Here is a 15,516-nt window from a genome sequence, read left to right as displayed (position 1 = left end):
TTTCTGGTTGCTATTTCCCTTTTCTCTTCTGCTTTCTTTCCTTTGCTCCTTTTACTTTCTGGATCCAGGTTGAGCTTTGAGCTTCTTTGCTGTGTCAATCCACCAACACAACACAACACAATATATTTTTTAAAAAATTGCAAAATTGCACAAACCTTTTGCATTCCCTTCTATTTCTCCTTGCAGATTATCCATCCAGGTTGAGCTTTGAGCTTCTTTGCTGTGTCAATCCACCAACACAACACAACACAACAAAATATATATTTTTAAAAATTGCAAAATTGCACCAACCTATTGCATTCCCTTCTATTTCTCCTTGCAGATTATCCATCCAGGTTGAGCTTTGAGCTTCTTTGCTGTGTCAATCCACCAACACAACACAACACAACAAAATATATATATTTTTTAAAAATTGCAAAATTGCACCAACCTATTGCATTCCCTTCTATTTATCCATATCTATTATTTTTTGCAAATATATCTATCTCTATACTTCTATTTTCTCCAAGGATATTGCATATACAATGCACTCCCATTTTCCCCAACCTTAAAAACTGATATATTCCCCTTCTTTCCCCCTTTTTTTTAGTGCCACCCGAATTTGCAAATTACTTCTCAGAATTCCGGAGGGGAGGGGGGAAAGAGAAAGAGGAGAAAAAAAATTGGAGGCGGGGCTTGAGCGCCTGCAACATTGTATCCAGGCCCGGGCAGTGACGTCACAATGGGCCCGGGCAGCACGTGACCCGGGGAGAGCGGGCCGTACCAACTGCGGCGGGGGGAGACGGGGGAGTGTAAACACCAGAATTAAGGCGTTTCTGCACCTTTTGCACCACTTTTCCACTCAAATGCAACAAAATACTAACTTGAAATGCGTATTATAGGATGTGGGACGCTTCTAAAGGTTGAAGGGGGCTTGCAAGTTGCACCAACCCACCCGAGTTCCTCCCCCGAGCTTGCAAAATGGAACACCCCTCCGCTCAAATTCCGAGAATTGAGCTGTGTTGATTCTTAGAACTGGGGTTCTTAGAAGTGGTGATGCAAGGAGTTTCTAGGAAAGCGAGGAGACCAGGTGATGATCCTTTTCCTTTGCTTCTTCTCCTTTGGAGGAGGCTTTTGCCTTGCTCCCCATTGCAAGCAGAATAATTAATACTCCCCCACCATTATATCATCATAATATTATTTTCCTATACCATTTAAGTCCCCAGATGGGTTTGCTTGCCTTTGCATCCTCCTGTAATATTTATATAATGGGTATATTTATATATATATATATATATTTTCTGCAAAAGCCAATCTCCTCCCTCTTTTGCCTTTCGTGGGATTTCTCAGAACTGCTCTTCTCCGAATTTTGCAAAGGGAGGGAAAGGGAGGAAAGGAACAAAACAAGGGAGGGGGGGGGATTTTTTTGGGACAATTTTTAAAAAAACACTAGTGGGAGTGGGGTGTTTTTTTCACGCGTGGGGGAACATGTTATGTCTTATATACTATGTCTCTGTATATGTGTATGTATTTATTTTATTTTGTTAGCAATAACCTCAATTATTTTATATTCTATCTTAAAAAAAACACCAGTGAGAGTGGGGGTTTTTTTCCACGCGTGGGGGAACATGTTATGCATTATATATTCTGTCTCTGTGTATATGTGTATGTATTTATTTTATTTTGTTAGCAATGACCTCAGTTATTTTATATTCTATCTTAAAAAAACACCAGTGAGAGTGGGGTGTTTTTTTTCCACGCGTGGGGGAACATGTTATGCCTTATATATTCTGTCTCTGTGTATATGTGTATGTATTTATTTTATTTATTAGCAATAACCTCGATTTCTGAGAATTGCAAAAAAATTACAATTTTTACCCCCCACCATCGCGAGTGGGGACTTTGGGGGGAACATGCTATTCATTAAATATTATGTGTGTTTATATGTTTACTATGCATTATATATTCTGTCTCTGTGTATAGGTGTATGTATGTATTTATTTTTTTAGCAATAACCTCGATTTCTGAGAATTGCAAAAAAATACACCCGTGGGAGGGATTATCCCCCCCCCCCAATCATCGCGAGTGGGGACTTTGGGGGAACATGCTATTCATTAAATATTATATGTTTAGTTATTTATTTGTATGTATTTATTTATTTTTAGCAATAACCTCTATTTCTGAGAATTAGAAAAAAAACACCCGTGGGAGGGATTTTTTCCCCCCACCATCGCGAGTGGGGACTTTGGGGGAAACATGCTATTTATTAAATATTATATGCGTTTATATGTTTATGTATTTATTTTTAGTAATCACCTCTTTCGTGGGATTTCTGAGAATTGCACAAAAATCACCAGTGGGAGGGTTTTATTCCCCCACCATCGCGAGTGGGGACTTTGGGGGAACATGAAAAGCATTATATATATATTGTGTGTGTATATATTTATTTTTAGCAATAACCTCTTTCGTGGGATTTCTGAGAACTGCCTGTTCTTGGAGTCTCGGGTGGGAAGGAAGGAGGGAGGGGAGGCTATTGAGGGGATTATTCTCTCTGTTTTGCGTGTTTGTTGTTGTTGTGTGGCCTTTTTGTGCCGCGTAGGGACCCCCTTCCTTTCCCTCGCTTTGGCAGGCGGATCTCGGGGGAAATCAGGGGTTTTGGGGGGCCCACGCAGGACCCTTTGGCTTACCTGCTGGTCTCTCTCCCTCGGCGTGAATCCCTTCCTTCCCTCGGCCTCCTCTTCGGGGTTTTCCAGCCCGTGTTTCCCTTCTCCTTCGCCCCGTTTTCCTTTCGGGGGAAAAAGAGGTGGAAGAAGAGGCGCGGCGTGGGCTTCGCGGCCCGTGGGTCTCCCCAATGACACCTCCCGGGCTTGGAAAGGAGAGAAAAGCTTTCCCTCCATGATGTTGTTTTGTCTATGTTTTGGAAGGAAGTATCTGACATTCCACGCGTGGGAGTGGGAGAAAGGGGTCCCCCCATGATTTCGCCTCTAACCCCCTCCAGAATGATTCCTTCTAATCCAAAACATTGCCTAGTTTCTTATCATTTAGAGGCATTATATTTTCTCGAGTGGGAGAAGGGGTGTCCCACGCAGTTTTGATTCCAAAAGAGGCACCCTCCCTTCCCAACACGACACATTCCCTACTTAGTTTCCTGACTATCATCCCTGGATGGTGGTGTGTTTTGTTTCTCGCGTGGGAGTGGGGGTCCCCCTGCCACACTCACAGTTTCCCCCTAAAAGAGGGCCCCCTCAACCCGAAACATTGCCTATCATTCCTGGTTAGTTTCCTGACTATCATTCCTGGATGGTGTTGTGTTTTGTTTCTCGCGTGGGAGTGGGAGAGGGGGTCCCCCTGCCACACTCACACACAGTTTCCTTTCCCCCTAAAAGAGGCCCCCCTCAACCCTATCATTCCCGGTTGTTGTTGTTGTGTTCATTTTCTCGAGTGGGAGAAAGGGGGTCCCGCTGTTTCCTCCCTAGTTTCCTGACTATCATTTCTGGATAGTGTTGTGTTTTGTTTCTCGCGTGGGAGAGGGGGGGGTCCCCCTGCCACACTCACACACAGTTTTCTTTCCCCCCTAAAAGAGGGTCCCCTCAACCCAAAACATTGCCTATCATTCCTGGTTGTTGTTGTTGTGTTCATTTTCTCGCGTGGGAGTGGGAGAAAGGGGGTCCCGCTGTTTGTATTTCCTATCTCCCCAAAAAGAGGGCCCTAACCCTCTTTTTGGGGTGGGCTCGCTTTCCCCGTCCCGAGGGAGACCTCCAAAAGGTTTCCTTCCCCACTCGTGTTTTTGGGGCACTAGATATAGTTATTGGGAACCTCTTCCTCCTCGACTTTCCTGGGTTTCCACCCGTGTTTGGGGTCTCTCGAGCCTCTCAGGGAGGGAACCCGAAAGTCGGGTGTTTTTCTCCCTCCGGCGACAGGAAAAGGGATCTCTTCTCCTTCCACTCGCGTTTTAGGGGCCAAATGGGGGTCCTTAGAGTGCACCCCACGAACCCCAATCCATACCCCTCCTTTCTCCCGTGTTTTCCCCCCAATTCCGTGCCCCCCAAAACCGAAACACGGGTTGCCTTTCTCCGTCCCGGCGGGTGGGTGCTTTCTCCTCCCTCCACTCGCGTTTTGCGGCCCAGATGGGACCCCAAGAACGGCGCCACTTATTGCAGAAGAGGGCTAGGTTGTGCTCCTGCCTTTCCTGCGTGTTTTCCCCGCGTGTGTCCCCAAATTTGGGCCGGAAAAGCCGTCCCGGCGCCGGGTTGTGTTGTTGCTCCGTCCCCGGAAGGAAAGAGAAACAGGCCGCGGGTGGGAAAGGCTGGCGTTAGGCTTCCATCTCGTTCCTCTCTCATTTTGTCCTTCTGTCCACGCAAAAACCAGCCAAACCCGCGGTCTGACCCACGGGGAATGTTTTCTCGCGTGTAAAGCGTCCTTTTATTTTAACTTCCCGCGTCTCTGAGTTGTCTCCGGCCCCACGCCGCGGTCTCGAGTGGGTCTCCTCGGGAGTAAGGCTTTCCCCAACTCGAAGCGTATTCTCTATATTTATTGCTTCAAGCCCTTTTGAAAAACCCCTTCTGCGTGGGGAGAAAAAACACGCGTGGGTTGGAGCTTAGCGTGTCGGTTGCATTCCGACGTGGCCGGAGTTGGTTAGGGTGCCTATGGGACCTGGTTCACGCGACTCCTCTCCCCACGGAGGCTTGTCATGCGTGGGGAGGCCTGCGTGCGCGTGTGAACGCGCGGGTTGCGTGACTCCAGGCCGGCTGCCAATGGCGGCGCGAACAACAACAACCGAGGAAGGGGGAGGGGGAAAGATCAGGGAAATAAAAGACTCTTAAAAACCTCCAAATTGGCACGTGTGAACGTCTATATGCGTGTCCCGGAGTTGGGAGATAACCGCGCGTGGAAATGGAGCCTCCGTTGATGTTCAGCTCCAAAACAGTGTCTTAAATGATCCTTTGAATGCGTGTTTCCCAAGACGCGTGTCTTCTTGCGTGTCAAGTGGAGTTTCCTACATATAGTAAAGGAGGATTTCCACGGGGGCGAAGGAGTGGGAACCCAGTAGGAGTGGGTCCGTGGTCCAAAAGAGAGAAACTCCCCACGCGCGACTTATTATACTGTTTGGATGTGGGTTTTTATGCGTGTATTGACCCTCTGAGCCTCAATTCTCCTCTTTTTGGGGTCACTGTGTGTTCAAGAAGGACTTCCAAAAGCACGCGTGGAGTCTGGAAAATAGATACAGTCCAGTTCCTAAGAGATAGATACATTTAGATACACAGATAGTTATGTGGAAGTATAGACAAATAGATGGGATATCTTCCTTTCCTCGAGTGAAGACATAAACACGCGTGGATTCGGGAAAATGCAAACACTCCAGTTTCTATGGCTTCCTGGGGTTGCGAGTAGATAAGTGTATATATATGTGTCTGTATAAAACGACCACATTTCCACGCATATCTATATAAACACGCGTGGAGAGCGTGGTAAATAATAGCCCAAATCCGGATCCTTTTAAGACACATTGACCCAGGGGGAATTACTCGCGTGTCGAGTCTCCATTCAGAAATCTATTAGTTCTTATGCCAGGTCAGGGAGATTAGAGAAAGCGTGTTATCGCGTTCACACGGGAGGCTTGACCCGAGTGGGGCAAAACCCGATTGTTTGAATGGCGTGGCCCGGGTTTCCTTTGGCGTGGGATTGGGAAGGCAGGCGGGTCCAGGACTGTGTGGCTTGAAAGAGGAAAGCAGGTGGCTATAGTTTAGTTTAATCCGGGTTAGTAAATCCTCATTAGAAACAGGGGCACCTTTGGAAGGTGAACATGTGTCTTTTTTTGGAGAGGAGAGAGTTCGGTATCTCGAAACAGGTGGCGATAGTCTAGTTTAATCCGGAGTATCTTAATCCAGGTTAGTAAATCCGGATTAAAAACAGGGACAGCTTTGGGAGGTGAACACAAGTCTTTTATTGGAGGGGAGATAATCCGGAATCTCGAAAGAGGTGGCTAGTTTAATTCGGAGTATCCTAATCCGGATTAAGTAAATCCGGATTAAAAACAGGGATAGCCTTGGGAGGCGAACACAAGCCTTTTTTTAATAGGGGAGATAATCCGGAATCTCTAAACAGGTGGCTAGTTTAACCCGGAGTATCCTAATCCGGATTAAGTATATCCGGGTTCAAAAGCAGAGGCACCTTTGGGGGAGTGAACACATGCCATTTTTGGAGGGGAGATAATCCGGAGTCTCAAAACAGGTGGCCATTGTCTTACTTTAATCCGGAGTATCCTAATCCGGATTAAGTAAATCCGGATTAAAATGGGGCACCTTTTTAGGGGTGTCTTTTTTTGGAGGGGAGATAATCCGGAACCTCTTGGCAGCATCTAGCGAGAGCCAAGTTACTTTTTTCCCCTCTAAAGGCTTTTGGAGTCTATAGAAAAAGGAATGTAAATAGTAATTTAAAAAGGAATTAAATCTGTTTCAAATAGAATTCCTTTAAAAGAAAATTAATAGAAAATCTTAGGGAAAGAAAGTGGGTGAGGCAGGGAACTCTCTCTGGATATGAAGTAACCCATTCACTTTTGGAACACTAATATTATTATTGATTATTGATTATTAGTACTACTATTATTATTATTGATTAGGCTTTGGCTTAAAGAGAAAGCAGTGAGGGTATCAAAGAGGTGCTGCTTAGATGCCTCTCCTCCCATATTTTTCCCCTTCTTGTTTTTGGGTGGAAAGAGAGAGAGAGAGAGAGAGAGAGAGAGGCACAGAAAGAAAGAAAGACAGAAAAAGGGGAAGAAAGAATAATAATAATAAAAAGTTTGTTGTGAAACTTAGTTTTGAAGCCTGGGTCAATAGTGACACCTGGTGGTCAGGCCTGGAATAGCAGGGCTGTATTCATTCAAACCCTTGTGTTTTCCTCTCTTATGCAAAATTGTGATTTTTTTTTAAAAAAAAATACCAATATTATGAAAGAGCCTTGGCATGCAGAGAAAGGGGTGTGTGCTTTGGGGGAAAATATTCTGCATTTTCCCTATTTTGTCCAGTTCTGAATTTCCCCCTTGTGATCTTTGTGTATTTATAGAATGTATTGGGTGTGTGTGTGTGTGTATGTATGTGTATATATATATGTGTGTGTGTGTATATATATGTGTGTATATATATACATATATATACACACACACACATATATATGTATATATATGTGTGTGTATGTATATGTATGTATATGTATGTATATGTATGTATATGTATGTATATGTATGTATATATGTATATGTATATATATATATATAAGGAGCTGGGGGTGGTAACGGCCGACAGGGAGCTCTGGCGTGGGCTGGTCCATGAGGTCACGAAGAGTCGGAGACGACTGAACGAATGAACAACATATATAAGGAGCCCCCCCCCCACCCGGTGGCGCAGTGGGTTAAAGCACTGAGCTGCTGAGCTTGTTGATTGAAAGGTCGCAGGTTCGATTCCGGGGAGCGACGTGAGCTTCCGCTGTCAGCCCTAGCTTCTGCCAACCTAGCAGTTCGAAAACATGCAAATGTGAGTAGATCAATAGGCGGGAAGGTAACGGCGCTCCATGCAGTCATGCTGGCCACATGACCTTGGAGGTGTCTACGGACAATGCTGGCTCTTCGGCTTAGAAATGGAGATGAGCACCACACCCCAGAGTCAAGACATAACTGGACTTAATGTCAGGGGACTACCTTTACCTATATGTGTGTGTGTGTGTGTGTGTATATATATGTATATATATATGTATATATGTGTATACACACACACATATACATATATATATGGTGTCCCCTTGCTGTGGCCCAGTCTGTGTATATGTGTTTTTGTGTGTATATATATGTGGTTTTCTGCATGCGTTGTAAGTTATATATTTTTTTATTTTTGGGCTTTTGAAGTCGTTTCCACTGTGTTTTTCAGTGTTTTTATGAGTGATGGCCACTTGTTGCCCTGATGGGTGTATTGTGTCCAAATTTGGTGTCAATTCGCCTAGTGGTTTTTGAGTTATGTTAATCCCACAAACGAACATTACATATATATACACATACACATCTCTCTCTCTCTCTATATATATATATATATATTATATATATAATTTTTATATGTGTGTGTGTATGTGTGTGTATAAATTTAATGGGACTCCAGCATCCACAGATTTAGATCCTGGGACCACAACCCAGTAGATACTGAGGGTTTGACATCTATCTATCTATCTATCTATCTATCTATCTATACACACACACACACTAGCTGTCCCCTGCTATGTGTTGCTGTGGCCCAGTCCGGTGTTCTGGAAAATAAAGTAACAAGAAAGTGTTGGTTTCTAATATATGTAATTTCTTTATGCTTGTGTTGATGTAGAGATTGTCTGTTTGGCCTACTCTTGAACATGCAACATATAATTGTCCTTCTTTAGGGGTCCCTTTCAAATCTACGATACTATATCTGTGTGTGAGAGAGTCATATCTATCTATCTATCTATCTATCTATCTATATCGATGGCTGGATGGCTCTTTGTCAGGAGGGCTTTGATTACGTTTTCTTGCCCTGGTGAAGGGAGTTGGACTGGATGGCCTTAAGTATTTTCTGTTGGTCATGGCGGTTCAGTGTGGGAAGTTTGTCCCAATTCTGTCATTAGTGGGGTTCAGAATGCTCTTTGATTGTAGGTGAATTGTAAATCTCAGTAACTACAGCTCCCAAATGTCAAGGTCTGTTTTCCCCAAACTCCATCTGTGTTTATATTTGGGCAAGTTGAGTATTCGTGCCGAGTTTGGTCCAGATCCATCATTGTTTGAGTCCACAGTGCTCTCTAGATGTAGGTGAACTTGTTGTTGTTCATTCGTTCAGTCGTCTCCGACTCTTCGTGACCTCATGGACCAGTCTACGCCAGAGCTCCCTGTCGGCCGTTACCACCCCCAGCTCCCTCAAGGTCAGTCCAGTCCAGGTGAACTACAATTCCAAAATTCAAGGTGAATGCCAACGAAACCCTTCCAGTATTTTGCTGGTGGTCATGGGAGTTCTGTGTACCAAGTTTGGTTCAATTCCATCATTGGTGGAGTTCAGAATGCTCTTCGATTTTAAGTGAACTATAAATCCCAGCAACTACAACTCCCAAATGACAAAATCATAGTTTTTTGAGTGATGGTCACTCCTTGTGTAGTGAGACGTTGTGTTGCCAAATTTGGTGTGATTTCGTTCATTGGTTCTTTTGTTTTTAAGGAACTCATTATGCACAGAGCTTTTTGTATATATATAGTTGTGTGTGTGTGTATACATCAAGTCTCCAGTGTATGTTGTCTCGAACCTTTTCTACCTTCAATTTGAGAACTTCATTCCAAGTCACTATGCATTATCCCTTTCTCAAATGTGGCTAATTTCAAGTCTCTAGTGTATGTTGTCTTGAACCTTTTCTACCTCGAATTTGGAAATATACGCCTGATCCGTTTCCCTAAAGAGAGACAGATGGATTTACAATGATGGCTAATGTGTTTTGGGGAACGTTGGGTTCCTTTCTGGTCAGTCAATGGTGGAATAGTATATTATATTATATAATTTTTTCCCAAATGAATGGAGAGCTTAGAAGCCCTTTCTTGGCTTCCTTCCTGCACCAGAAAGTGTTCAGATCTTCCTTCTCCATCAAGTATTCCCTTCTGGGCGAAAGCATTGATTCGCCACAATAGAGTCTGGTTAAATTGTCCATGACGGCCGGGAGGAAATGCATCTTAACATCTCCTTGGCGGAGGGATGTTAACCTGTCTACAAGCGACTTCAGGCAGAAAGAAACTGCGCTGAAGGATGGGAAATGTCCCAAGTGTTGCATATGTGTGTGTTTTGGAGGCACGAAATAAAATGATACATGTCGTAGAAGAGTGTTGTTCAATCGGTTATTTATTTATTGTGTCAGGAGCGAACCAAAGAGTTGTATTACATTTTTTAGCAAACAAACAAAACACAAAAGTTTGCAGGCTTGGTAGTTGATTAAATGTCCTTTGACCAGTATCTGGCCACTTGGAGTGCCTCTGGTGTTGCCACAAGAAGGTCCTCCATTGTGCATGTGGCAGGGCTCAGGGTGCATTGCAGCAGGTGGTCAGTGGTTTGCTCCTTTCCGCACTCGCATGTCGTGGATTCTACTTTGTAGCCCCATTTCTGAAGGTTGGCTCTGCATCTCGTGGTGCCCGAGCGCAGTCTGTTCAGCGCTTTCCAAGTCGCCCAGTTTTCTGTGTGCCCAGGAGGGAGTCTTTCATTTGGTATCAGCCATTGATTGAGGTTCTGGGTTTGAGCCTGCCACTTTTGGACTCTTGCTTGCTGAGGTGTTCCACTAAGTGTCTCTGTAGATCTTAGAAAACTATTTCTTGATTTAAGTCATTGGTGTGCTGGCTGATACCCAAACAGAGGATGGTCCAGAGATGTCACTGTCTTGGTCCTTTCACTATTGGTTGCTACTTCCCGGCAGATGTCGAGTGGTGCAATACTAGCTAAATAGTATAATTTCTCCAGTGGTGTTGGGCGCAGACATCCTGTGTTTCATTAAGAGCCACATCCACTGTTTTAGTGTGGTGAGATGTGTTCCACACTGGGCATGCATACTAAGCAGCAGAGTACCATAGTGCAATGGCAGATGTCTTCACTGTGTCTGGTTGTGATCCCCAGGTTGTGCCAGTCAGCTTTCGTATGATATTGTTTCTAGCACCCACTTTTTGCTTGATATTCAGGGAGCGCTTCTTGTATGTCAGAGCACAGTGTCTGGTTGTGATCTCCAGGTTGTGCCAGTTCTATCGCTTGGATCCAGGGTTGTCATTCCAGAACTTGCTGAAGTAGAATAGAGTTGAGATATGTCTTCCTTCAATCTTGACACCAGACTCCTATCTGATAAATATGTGTGGGAAAATCGTAGGGAGGAGGGAGCAAGCTTGTCTTCTGCTGTCCTGGAAATTAGGACGCAATGGAACAATGGTTTCAAACTACAAGAGAGGAGATTCCATCTGAACATGAGGAAGAACTTCCTGACTGTGAGAGCCGTTCAGCAGTGGAACTCTCTGCCCCGGAGTGTGGTGGAGGCTCCTTCTTTGGAGGCTTTATGGCCATCTGTTGGGGGTGCTTTGAATGTGATTTTCCTGCTTCTTGGCAGAATGGAGTTGGACTGGATGGCCCGCAAGGTCTCGTCCAACTCTTTGATTCTATGATCTATGAGAGGCTGAATGGCCATCAGTCGGGGGTGCTTTGAATGTAATTTTCCTGCTTCTTGGCAGAATGGGCTTGGACTGGATGGTCCATGAGGTCTCTTCCAACTCTTTGATTGTGTGATTCTATGAGAGGCTGGATGGCCATCTGTCAGGGGTGATTTGAATGTAACATTCCTGCTTCTTGGCAGAATGGGGTTGGACTGGATGGCCCATGAGGTCTTTTCCAACTCTTTGATTCTATGAGAGGCTGAATGGCCATCTGTCAGGGGTGCTTTGAATGTGATTTTCCTGCTTCTTGGCAGAATGGGGTTGGACTGGATGGTCCATGAGGTCTCTTCCAACTCTTTGATTGTGTGATTCTATGAGAGGCTGGATGGCCATCTGTCAGGGGTGATTTGAATGTAATATTCCTGCTTCTTGGCAGAATGGGGTTGGACTGGATGATCCATGAGGTCTCTTCCAACTCTTTGATTCTATGATTCTATGAGAGGCTGAATGGCCATCTGTCGGGGGTGTTTTGAATATGATTTTCCTGCTTCTTGGCAGAATAGGGTTGGACTGGATGGCCCGCGAGGTCCCTTCTAACTCTAGGATTCTAGATTGGAATCGCATTGGCCTTTTTCGCTGCCGCATCACACTCTCGACACCCTCCACCCAGGCGTCTTTCCATAAGAGCTGAAGCACACCAATCTCAACCCTGTGCAATGTGTATATTGCGCAAGGAAAAACCAAAACTCTGGGTGGATGGTGACCTCGGTTTCGGCAACCCCAGCTCGGCTTAGTTTTGAGAAACTTCAGGTTCTGCAAGATGTGGAGAGGTAAGATGGGCTTGGCGGAGGTGCCTTCTCGCTATGCAATGGAATTCAGTTACGGCACAGCTGAGAGCCTGGAAGTAGGCTTCAGAAGCCACAGTCTAGAAGAACATCATCAAGACAACGTGTTGGATTTCAAGGGAAGTGAGAGATTCACTTCTCTTCCCTTTCGAGAGCCATGGGATTTCCAAGACGCCGAGATGCTGAGTTGTGTCTGTAGCGAAACATGAGTCAATGGTGGAGATAGATTTCAGAGTCAAAGGAGACCAGTTCTAGGAGCTGTTGTAGTTCTTGGATTAGGATTCAATACTCAATACTATCGAATCATGGGAGGTGTAGTTTGGCAGAGAAAGCTCAAGATCTTCTAGGACAGGCATGGGCAAACTTGGGCCTTCCAGGTGTTTTGGATTCCAACTCCCACAATTCCGATAGGCTGTTAGGAATTGTGGGAGTTGGAGTCCAAAACACCTGGAAGGCCCAAGTTTGCCTGTTCTATAAGCTTCTCAAAAGTGGTGTCAAAACTGCATTCTTTCCACAGTGTAGATGCATCCTTTGCAAAGGAGGCCAATCTGAGCTGCAAACCCTTCTAGTAAACTCATTGAAAATGGCAGCTAAAGGGAAACTCTAATTTATTTATTTTTGGAGAAGGTGCAATTCTGAATATCAAAATTGGGGAAAAAGCAGAGATCTGAGGACTTAACATCCCTGCAGAAAGCTAGGTTAGATGGATAGTTGAGGTGCATCTGCATTGCAGAATGATTGCAACTTGTTGTGTGAAAAAGATCTTGGAGTCCTCGTGGACAAGAAGTTAAACATGAGCCAACAATGTGATGTGGTGGCAAGAAAAGCCAATGGGATTTTGGCCTGCATCAATAGGAGCATAGTGTCTAGATCTAGGGAAGTCATGCTCCCCGTGCTCTCTTCTGCTTTGGTTAGACCACACCTGGAATATTGTGTCCAGTTCTGGGCACCACAATTCAAGAGAGATGTTGACAAGCTGGAATGTGTCCAGAGGAGGGCGACTCAAATGATCAAGGATCTGGAGAACAAGCCCTACGAGGAGCGGCTTAAGGAGCTGGGCATGTTTAGCCTGAAGAAGAGAAGGCTGAGAGGAGATATGATAGCCATGTATAAATATATGAGAGGAAGTCACAGGGAGGAGGGAGCAAGCTTGTTTTCTGCTTTCCTGGAGACTAGGACTCAATGGAGCAATGGCTTCAAACTACACAAAAGGAGATTCCATCTGAACATGAGGAAGAACTTCCTGACTGTGAGAGCCGTTCAGCAGTGGAACTCTCTGCCCCGGAGTGTGGTGGAGGCTCCTCCTTTGGAAGCTTTGAAACAGAAGCTGGATGGCCATCTGTCAGGGGTGATTTGAATGCAATATTCCTGCTTCTTGGCAGAATGGGGTTGGACTGGATGGCCCATGAGATCTCTTCCAACTCTAGAATTCTATGATTCTTGCAAAACTACGACTCTCCTGGTCCCACATGGGCATTGAAGTGGTGTCCAACTGCATCAATTCTGCAGCGTACACTGGAGGGAAGGATAAGAGAGGCCAAGATGAAGTCCTTTGGCCACGTCATGAGGAGACAGCAAAGCCTAGAGAAGACAATGATGCTGGGGAAAGTGGAAGGCAAAAGGAAGAGGGGCCGACCAAGGGCAAGATGGATGGATGGCATCCTTGAAGTGACTGGACTGACCTTGAAGGAGCTGGGGGTGGTGACGGCCGACAGGGAGCTCTGGCGTGGGCTGGTCCATGAGGTCACAAAGAGTCGGAGACGACTGAACGAATGAACAACGAACAACAAGATGCAGAACTCTTCCAACTCTTTGATTCTATGTTGTACAATGCATTGTTGCATTGTGTCTACGGTGTTGATGCACCCCATGGAGGAAAAGGATCCAAATCCCTGAATGGCTTTGGAAACCAATTGGGAGACCTTGTGGAAGGCACACTCTCTCAGCCTTAGAAGAAGAGACCCAGAAACTCCAAGGGCAGACTCACCATGAGTTGAAGTTGTCTTCCTTCGCGGAGACTTTCAATTTTTCATAGATTTTGTGATGATTTTCCCTTGTGATGGGAAGCTAGTTAAACTTCCACCTGAATTATTTATCGTGGGAGAGTTGGTCGTGTGTGAAAAATGCCATGGTGGTGTTTGTGTCGTCGCCAACAGCGGATGTGTTCTTCTGCATTTGATCTCCCGCAAACTTTCACTTTGATGAATGTATATTTTTGGTGGGTTAGCTGTCATTTTAGGTTCCTGGGTCCAGAACTGAGAGGGAGAGTGAATTGGCTTTGCGGAAGCAGCTGCCGCAGAGTCCTGTTTTTACTCAAGGACTTTTACTTTTAGGTTGAGTCGCAGGTTTTGTGAAACTCAACTTTGTGCTGCACAATGTTTTGCACTTTCTGTTGTTAAGTCAAGGCAACCATGCCACAATTTGGTCTCATCGTTGTTGGGGGTTTTTTTTGTGGTTGTTAAATCATGTCGACTTTGACTTATGGCAACTTCATGAATGGCAGACCTCCGAAAGCTTCAGTCGTCAACTCAAGTCTTGCAAAGATAAGGGTGGCTTCCTGGATTGAACCAATTCACTGTTTTGTGCTCTTCCCCTTTTCCTACTGTCTCTGGGTTTGCCAAGCATTATTACCTGTCTAGGACTCTTAAGATCATCTGGGGAGGCCCTGCTCTCGGGCCCACCTTCTTCACGGGGGTGTTTGCAGACGATACCAAATTGGGAGGGAGAGCCAATACTCCAGAGGACAGGAACAGGATTCAAAACGATCTTGACAGATTAGAGAGATGGCTATACAATATCCCAGAGTACTTGTAGCGTATCAGCACAAACACAAAACAATCTATGTATAATGTCAAAATACAATGTCAAAGGAGCATATAGTATGCTATTTAACAAAATCCCGAGTACATAGCTCAATTCAGTGGCCCAAAACAAAATCAAAAGGAGCAACCGCTCTCAAATGTAACAGTTCCAGGTCTATACACGGGTACCACTGTATATAGGCTTCAGGGATACATACAATGAGACAAATCATACACAAAGTAAGCATAGAGTCATGAGTTGATCAACTCCTGAGGAAGGGGACTGCTTTCCCCGAAACAGGGTACAAAAATACCTGGGCACCCCTGTTGAATGCCATTCGGACTTTTCCTACAGAGACTTATTTTGAGAAGCAGTGCTCCATTTTCACTGGACTTCATTTGGATTTATTCCATGAAGATTTTTGAGAGTGGTGCTCCATCTTCATTATTGACTTCAGTATACATATAGCCTCATGACTCTATGCTTACTTTGTGTATGATTTGTCTCATTGTATGTATCCCTGAAGCCTATATACAGTGGTACCCGTGTATAGACCTGGAACTGTTACATTTGAGAGCGGTTACTCCTTTTGATTTTGTTTTGGGCCACTGAATTGAGCTATGTACTCGGGATTTTGTTAAATAGCATACTATATGCTCCTTTGACATTGTATTTTGACATTATACATAGATTGTTTTGTGTTTGTGCAGATTAGAGAGA

At 44.8% G+C, this 15,516-nt stretch overlaps 1 protein-coding gene across 2 annotated transcripts in view; it reads left to right on the top strand.

The window, feature by feature from the left end:
• The first annotated feature begins 966 nt into the window (after nt 1-966).
• Nucleotides 967-15,516, top strand: part of BCL6 (BCL6 transcription repressor) — a 55,453-nt gene continuing 40,903 nt past the window's right edge. For both annotated transcript variants that reach the window (XM_060767273.2, XM_060767272.2), the window contains exon 1: nt 967-1,069. The gene's annotated coding sequence lies outside the window, so the exon portion shown is untranslated. The remainder of the gene's footprint in view (nt 1,070-15,516) is intronic.

This window comes from Anolis sagrei, chromosome 3 (assembly GCF_037176765.1).
Source record: "Anolis sagrei isolate rAnoSag1 chromosome 3, rAnoSag1.mat, whole genome shotgun sequence".
Taxonomy (NCBI): Eukaryota; Metazoa; Chordata; class Lepidosauria; order Squamata; family Dactyloidae; genus Anolis; species Anolis sagrei.
Note: the sequence above shows the minus strand (reverse complement) of the source record. Positions and strands in the feature narration are given on the sequence as shown.